This window comes from Bidens hawaiensis, unplaced genomic scaffold (genome assembly GCF_021521415.1).
Source record: "Bidens hawaiensis isolate Kalapana, Puna unplaced genomic scaffold, B.hawaiensis_p1.1 tig00046177_1, whole genome shotgun sequence".
NCBI lineage: Eukaryota > Viridiplantae > Streptophyta > Magnoliopsida > Asterales > Asteraceae > Bidens > Bidens hawaiensis.
The window spans coordinates 148,653-157,889 of NW_027498236.1; the positions used below are offsets into that span (position 1 = coordinate 148,653).

General features: G+C 42.5%; 1 long non-coding RNA gene across 1 annotated transcript; it reads right to left on the reverse strand.

The window, feature by feature from the left end:
* Positions 1-878: 878 nt before the first annotated feature.
* On the reverse strand, positions 879-1,670 carry LOC143596240 (uncharacterized). Its single transcript, XR_013146669.1, has 4 exons — positions 1,584-1,670; positions 1,425-1,507; positions 1,109-1,227; positions 879-1,018 (listed from the first exon to the last, which is right to left on the reverse strand). It is a non-coding gene; the product is annotated as an uncharacterized LOC143596240 (long non-coding RNA).
* Positions 1,671-9,237: the final 7,567 nt, after the last annotated feature.

A 9,237-nucleotide genomic window follows, 5' to 3' on the forward strand; every position in this document is an offset into this window, starting at 1 on the left:
ATCGCGTCCTTCCTCTGATATCAATGGGCCTGCTCCTCCACTCCATCTCTGGTACCTTCTTCGATTACAAAATATGTAAAATTAGTTTGTAAACTATATATCAAAACTGAGGGATTATGATTCATTTAAATACATCGAGCAAATTGAAGAGAAGAACCGATGTAAAGACCTGAGAAAACAATTAATATAATAACCAAAAGTTGCTGGTCTCCGCCACCGCTGTCGCCTAGGGTTCCAAAACGAAACCCTGCAACAGTACAGCATCGCCGCCGCCTGGGTTTCAAAATTATATTTAAATAACTAATTTTTATTATAAGTTTCGTTCTTTGTTTCTTATCCTATATTCTTCATATACCATTAGTTACTATTTTTGCATACGTGTTAAATGCTGATGCACAAACTTCTATGGTGTGGAATTGATAATACCGCATTTACCCACTTTTTTCATACATACCAATATACCATATCCTTCTATGAGGCAGATATATTATACCAAGTGTATAATAAGTATGCCTTCAAAATGATCTAATTTTATTATTCAGTTACGAACATCATTTCTTGACATGTATACTTTCTTTCCTCACAGTCACACCAATGCTTGAAATTCAAATTTGTTTGGTTAACTCTACTTGGTTCATTAAAGTTTAGTAGGATTTCATAAGAATAATATGCGCGAAGAAAGACAAATTTCTCCTTTAATTCTGAAGGTTTTGTTTAAAGATATCACCAATAATTTAGTTTTAACATAAAATGTCTCTTAAAACAAATTATACATTTAAATAAATGGACCAACCCACGAACACGTCGAGTTCACCAGTACACAACCCGTTTAGCTAAGTATAAATATGGGTTTAAATTGACGCATGTACCTTTTTACTCGCACAAGCCCTTCAAGTTAACATCCTCCTTCAAGTAATGCTGGTCTTTTGAATAAATAATAATCTTTTCATATTTATCCTGTAATAAAAGTTTGCGTCAATCCAATAGAGTAACCAGGTGTTCCATTGCCTAAAATAAACTCCTAGAATAAATATTGTGTTGTTAATTACATTATAATATGTAGAATTTATTTAAATCCTACTGAGAACTTGAAATTAAGACTTATTACCTCAACAAAGCTATTAATATCCCAACTTCCATAATATGATCTGTGATCATGGATTCCATGTGCATCTCTGGTTCAAAAAATTATATATACATGAACATCCATCCATCACTCAATCATGTCTGGTGATGCAAAATGAGACAGTTTCAAAAACCAGAAAACATGTATTATTACATGTATTATTTACTGAATAAATCTATTATTTAAGAAATATACACACTAAAATGTCATTAAATAACAATATACTCAAAGAAAACTATTAATCAAGACCAAAAATTTACGGTTTGTTTAGAAAGTAGAGAATATATTAATGTATTACCTTGAATATTAAAAGATACTTACTAATGCAAGATTGTTGGCAGAAGAGCTTCGATCGATATTATTGATTGTGTAGAACTGACGCTATAAATCAAAGTTAGGGTTAATATTATTATAATTCTAATGTTGAAGGCGATTGCATATGGGAGATTTTTAATACCTAATTTGTTGAGATTGAATGTCGCCGCAGACGAATTGATTTTAGGCTATTGAGAATGAAGAGTCAATAGTTCCAGAATAGTTGAAGAAGATAGAAGATTGATGATATGCGGCAGATGAGGATTGAGAGACCTGTAGGGTTAAGTCTCAAGAATTGGAGTTTGAAGAGTTGAATAACAAAATATTAAAATGAAAAGAATTAATTTGAAAATGTCACGTGGACAAATGAAGTGAAAATCCTATTCTTTTATTAGATAGACTAGGTTAGAACCTAACCTATGTAACACACGGGTGGTTGCGTGAAAAAAAATAAAAAAAAAAATATAACGCAAACAAATGTTTTGATAATTTCAAAAGTAAAGTATCAAAGTTTATTATTGCATTTTTTAAAGCATTATTGATAAACCATAATTTTAGAACTTGTGAAATGTCAAACCAAGCAATCAAACATAATAATAATAATAAACCATAAAAAACTTACAATAACCCGTTGGGCTCCATATTGTCTTAAGGGTTGAGGAATAATAAAGAGTTGTCCAACAAATCCCCGAAAAGTTCATTATTTTGATACTCTCTAAGACATCTCAAGGAAGAAGTGTATCATAAAGGTTCCTTCTCCTTAACCTGAAAAATATTAACTGTTGCTTGAAAACACAGCTAGCTAGTTCTCTGTCATTACATTAGGGTGAGGAGTTTAAGTTAGACTTTTAAGGTCAAGGGAATTACTATCAACTTTTTACTCTTATATTATATGGAAAAAAGAATATTATATCCACCATTACACTAATTGCTATCAATAGATGATGTTAGCATAATATTAGCAATAAATCCCATACCAATTACATACTAAAATATCAAATGCACCAAGCTATCTAAATAAGCACCACTTCTTATTTTACACATATTAAACGGGCCAAATAATAGCAACTTAAATGATTTAGGTTAAACGCTTACATCAATAGAGAAACCCATAAGTTATAAGCTATAAAGAGCTAAAATAAGGAATTCCAAACACCTCCTAAAATTGGTACACTCTAGAACCTATATGCAATTCTTTACATCAAAGCTTATATTGTTTGATTATTTTCCTTTACTTTTTTCTTATTATAAATTTAACAATAACTATTAGGGTAGCATGCAAGTCATTAAAATTTTGTAAAACAAAATAAAAGAGTCATTTCACTGAAGAATTTCCATCCGGACAACTACTTGTTTCCCATCTATTTAACTTAACATTTTTATTATTAAATTAAATATCATATACTCACATTCAAAAAGCATATTCAAACAACCCTAAAAACCCGGTTGTTCATCTTTTCAAAACATAGATAAGTGAAAAAGAAAACTTCTAAGTTCTACCACATAAAACTAAAGCAAATAAGATTGTTGAAATCAATTTCAGAAATCACCTTTAGATTGCCATCAATTTTGAAGTCACTCCTCACCCCTTGCAATTTAAAAACACAACATCTACTGCGTGCGAAGTTGAAGAAAACTAATGAAGAGGTATGTACCCGCCTCAACACCGAGCGAGGCAGGTCAACCCACAAGATATAGACAAGACGCTTGAAATCAGGACTTTATGAAGGCACAAAGCCAAAACCTACGCGCATGGCGCATATCACATATGCTCAGGCATCACATGCTCAGGCACCACAGATGCTCACGCATCACATATGCTGACGCATATCACATATGCTCATGCATCACATGCTCAGGCATCACATGCTCAGGCACCACAGATGCTCAGGCATCACATATGCTCACGCATCACATATGCTCACGCATCACATATGCTCACGCATATCACATATGCGCGTGGCGCATCCGCGCGTGGCGCATATCACATGCTCGTGCATATCACATTTGCGCATGAAACATCTGCGCGTGAGAATAAAGAGAAGACCTCGCGCATCCTCAGGATAGGCGCGTATCACACATGCACATAATCAACCTCGTCCTTATCCAAATCAGGATTAGGGCAACCTTGATTGTGCACGTCAGACGACCTTCCAGAAGGTATCTTTTTAAGGAATAATAATATGCTGATGTTGACAGCTGCCAATGAAAGGTGGACAACTCAGCAAGGCCCATGTGCTACCACGTGATTATAACCAATGAAAAAGCACCAGGTGTCCAAAAGGACACGTGGCGCAAAGTAACTGGAAGAGGCCAACGAAGCCCTAATTGGGTCTGAGCCTAATCATGGGAAACCCTAGCACTATAAATATCACATCAACTCCACAAGGAGAGGACATCAAATATCACCTGATAACATACAATCACAGAGTATTCAGCTATTAAGCAATACACTCCAAATTCCTTACTCTCACATATTATTATCTTCTCCCACAAATACTTATTCTCACACCGGAGGGTTACCCCAAAGAGGACCCCTCTGTCCCTTTCTGAGGGGTAAGTTTACGGTGCTGTTCATTTTGAAGGTGGAAGAACACAGATCCATCAGATCCAAGAGAAACCATCGGTGAAATAGCATAATCACACCCGAGGAAAGTAGATCGTCTACCAGTGAGTCGATCCACGTTTCTTCATTGGCGCCATCCACTGTTACAACGGCAACAAGATCTCATCAGATCTATATAAAAAACCAATTTTCACCATGGTTTCTGGCGTTCGTAACGTTGATCAAGTTCTGGAGGATATTGAACGTGAGGATGTTAATGAGGGACAACAGTTTCTGAGGGCGCCGCGTGATTCTACGCGCGCCACCAGTAACCGTCCTTTCATCACAACTCCTCATGGCCAGACTAAAACTCCTCCAGACGATCTTACGTTACAAAATCTTGCCGGCGCGAACACAAAAAGGACCAATGGGTCCAGAAGATGAAACCAACGATCCCAAAGAATGGCTCATAAACGAGCAACGACGTCTAATGGACAAGTACAATGAGATGGTCAAACACAAAAAGACAGCCGACTTAACACAAAGGCTAGCGTTTGACAAGCAGAACGTTCATGGAACAAAAAGGGCGCGCGCGCCGGAAGATGGTCACTCTGTTCACACTGCACACACTGAGTTCAGTGATGAAGAAGTGCACAGCATGAGGAAGACGCGAGATACTCATGCAGGAGGCTCACAACTCCGCGCGCACGTGAACATGGCGCCTGGAGCCAGAGCCGATCTGGATCTGCACGCGCCATACAGCCCACCAGTAAGAGGGCAAGTGGACGTAACCACACCATACAGGCCAGCCATCTTGGTGAAACATTCAAAGTTCACTGAGCGCATCGCGAAGGCCCCGATTCAGCACAAAACCAAGATGCCAAGTGGTTTGGGCAAATATGACGGCACAACAGATCCAGACGATTTCTTACAAGGGTTTTACAACACTGGAAACCTAGAGAGCTGGACGATGCCAACATGGTGTCACATGTTTGCTCGCTGCCTGACGGGCGCGGCGCGTGTCTGGTTCGAGAGCTTGCCGACTGGGCAGATCGATGGGTTCGAGGAACTATTGGAAAAGTTCCAAGCCCACTTTGTACAGCAGCGCAGACACACGCGCGACCCTGATGACATCATGCACTGCGTGCGCAGGAATGATGAAACGATTGAAGACTACATCACTCGTTTCAATCAAGAGTCTCTGGCAATCGGAGGTATCACTGAGCAACTCTTGCGCGTGGCCTTTATTCAAGGCGCGCGCAGTGATCAACTCCGCCGAGCTCTTGTAAGCAGAGATGGCATGCCAACCACTTGGGCCAAACTAATGGAAGCATCGCGAGTCTTCGCGAGAAATGAAAAACAAATTGCCCAAGATAGGGCAAGAGAAAGAGCGCATCAAGCTGAGTCACCGCGCAGCAACGAAAAAAGGGGCAAACAGAACTCTGTATGGTCCAGGTTGCAACCAACCAGTTTTTCTTCCGCAGAAAAGCAGGCGCAACCAAGCTCACCCCAGCCCCAAAAAGACGTTTGTAATCGCGGGGAGGGTGACAAGAGGGAAGGCGGCAGAGATCCTAACAGACCTCTGCCAAGAATATGGACTCCCCTCACTAAAACGCCTTCACAGGTGTTAAGCACTGAGAATGTCCAATTCAAAAGCCCCAAGCCACTACACTACAAGGGACCATCAGACAGTGGCAAGTACTGTGAGTTTCACAAGTCCACAGGGCACAACACTGATGCATGCCACCACTTGAAGGATGCAATTGAAAAGGATGTGAAATCAGGCAAGCTGGCTCACCTGGTGAAAAACTCAAGACCAGAAAATGAACAATCAGGAGCCTCAGCCAGCAAAAAGTACAAAAGAATCTGTGTAACCGAGGGAGGAAGGCAAGGGCAAATATCAAGAAAGAGAAGCGCGCAAATCCAAGGAGATTGGCGCGAGCAACAAGTAATCTTCCCAAGAATCAGGGGAGGCCCTTCCATCAGCAGTCCTCTTGTCATCACTACACACATTGCTCATTATGAAGTGTCAAAAGTCCTGGTGGACACTGGCAGCGAATCAGACATCATGTATGAGCAATGTTTCAGGAAACTGGATCCGGCAGACCAGGCAAGGCTTGAGATTGTGAATGCACCGATCTCTGGTGTTTCGAATGAAATCATTCATCCCCTAGGTCAAATACAATTTGAACTAACCATGGGGGATGAAAAACACAAGCGAGCCGAAGTTGTCAACTTCTTGGTCTTGCCCACCACTTCATGCCACAATATGATCTTGGGTAGGGAAACGATTGCCCAATTCAACGCCATACCGTCGCCAGCGCACGGCGCATTGGGGTTCCCAACACCAACAGGTGTAACTTTTGTATACCGAGATCATTTGTGTGCAGTGACAAGTACTCCGCGGGAAGGGAGGATGAAACTTCCAATGGCAGACAACGCGCCAGAGGAATGGATTCTCAACCCAAAATTCCCGGAGCAGACAATCACAATTGGCGCTACGATATCAGACGACACGAGGTTGAGAATGAAAAGATTGCTCACAGCATATATGTCGGTCTTCGCGTGGCAACACTCTGATATGACTGGGGTTCCGCTAGACCTGGCGCAACATTCTCTCAACACCTTCAAGTCTGTAGAGCCAATTGCTCAAAAGAAGAGAGTCATGGGGGATGAGAAGGCGAGGGCCATGAATGAGCAGGTTGAGGATCTATTGCGCGCAAACATCATCCGCCCGATACGATACCAGACATGGGTAGCCAATCCTGTGATGGTAAAGAAAAGTAACGGGTCATGGAGGATGTGCATTGACTTCAAGGACCTCAACAAAGCGTGCCCAAAAGATTGTTACCCCCCTCCCAAACATCGACGCAAAGGTGGACTCCGTGGCGCCATTTAAGCTCAAATGTTTCCTGGATGCCTACAAGGGCTATCACCAGATTCAAATGGCACCACAAGACGAGGACAAGACCGCCTTCAGAACCGACAAGGGTGTTTTTTGTTACACAAAAATGCCCTTTGGTTTGAAGAATGCGGGAGCCACCTACCAAAGACTTATGGATGCAGTTTTCAGCGAGCAGATTGGAAGAAACCTAGAAGTCTATGTGGATGATTTGGTGATCAAAAGCAGGGAGGAAAAACAAATGCTCAAAGACATCGAAGAAACCCTTGGGCGCCTAAAGGAAGTTAACATGAAGCTCAATCCGAGCAAATGCACTTTCGGCGTACAAGAGGGAAAATTTCTAGGTGTAATGGTCACCAAGGATGGTTTCAAGGTGAACCCGGAGAAGGTGGAGGCCATCCTTGACATGCCCTCGCCATCCACCATGAAAGAAGTCCAGAAGCTGAATGGTAGATTGGTCTCAATCAACAGGTTCCTAGCGAACCATGCAAGCAAATCTACCCCATTTGTCAACACATTGAGGAACTGGTTAAAGAAAAGCCAGTTCAAATGGACTCCTGAGGCCGAGCAAGCTTTCAGTGAGATAAAAGAATGTTTGATAAATTTGCCCGCGCTCACAGCTCCACTTCCTGGTGAAACTTTGACATTGTACCTATCAGCAGGAGAGCGCGCCATCGGCGCAGTATTATTGGTGGATCGCAAGGGAATCCAAACGCCAATATACTATGTGAGTCGGGTGCTGACAGATCCTGAGACGCGCTACTCCATCATGGAAAAGTTAGTCTTGTCACTAACACACGCGTCGCGCAAGCTTCATAGATATTTCAATGGTCATCCCATTGAAGTTCTGACTGGTTACAACATCCAGCAAGTCTTGCGGCGCCCCGCGCTCTCGGGAAGGCTGACAAAGTGGGCGCTGGAATTAGGTGAGCACACGATCGCCTATAAGCCACGTCCAGCAATAAAGGGACAAGTCTTGGCTGATTTCATTGCAGAAGTCCCCGAAGGAAAAATTGAAGAGGCTCAGCGCGAGGTAGACCCTCCGCGAGCCAATGATGAAGAAAATGTTTGGAGTTTGTTCACTGACGGAGCTTCAAACAACGAAGGGTCTGGCGCAGGCCTCAAGCTGGTGGATCCAGAGAATCATGAATATACTTACGCCATCAGGTTGGACTTCAAGAGCACCAACAATGAAGCTGAGTATGAAGCCTTGCTGGCTGGCCTCCGCATCGCGCACAAATTCGGAGTGAAAAAGCTAGAGGCCCATGTTGATTCATACTTGGTAGCAGCACAGGTCAATGGCCTTTATGATGCCAAGGAGAACACCATGCCTCTGTATCTAGAGCAGGCGAAAAAGCTCATCGAGCAATTTGACTGCTTCAGAATCATTCATATCCCGCGCAGCGAAAACAAGTCTGCTGACGCGCTGAGCAAGATGGCATCAACCAGCTTCGATCACTTTGGCAAAGATGTCAGGGTGGAAGTATTGAGCAACCCGTCGGTGGGAGCGAAGTCTGTCCTTGTAACTCATACAACCCCTTCATCATGGATAACTCCAGTAATGGAATTCTTGAAGGAGGGAAAAGTACCGGACGATCGCGCACAGGCGAGGAAGATAAGACACAAGTCGCAGAACTATGAACTGCTTGATGGTACATTATATCGACGCTCTTATCTGGGACCGCTCATGAAATGCCTAGATGCTGAGGAAGCAAGCTATGTGATCAGAGAGATACACGAAGGAATCTGTGGAATACATGCTGGCCCGCGCATGGTGGTTGCCAAGGCAATGAGCGCAGGTTACTATTGGCCAGGCATGTACTTGGACGCTTTAAAAGAGATCCAAAAATGCAAAGCATGTCAGAGCTATGCGCCAAACACCATGCGGCCAAAGAACAACTTGATTCCGGTGACCTCCGCATGGCCTTTCCACAAATGGGCAATCGATATTGTGGGTCCCCTACCGCAAGCGTAAGGGCGAGTAAAATTTTTGGTAGTGGCAGTAGACTATTTTACAAAATGGGTTGAAGCCAATCCACTAGCAAAAATCACAGCAGAAGCGATGAAGCAGTTTATGTGGAGCCACAATCATATGCCGTTTTGGCTTGCCCATGGAAATTGTGAGCGATAATGGGAAACAATTCACTGACAGGAAGATATCAAACTGGCTCAAGGAATTACGCATCAACCAAATCTTCACTTCGGTATACCACCCTCAGGGGAATGGCCAAGTGGAGCGCGCGAATCAAAGCTTGTTAAATGGGCTGAAGAAAAGGTTGGAGGGAGAATCCCATTATTGGGTCGAAGAGCTACCTAATGTCCTGTGGGCACACAGGACATTAAGCAAAA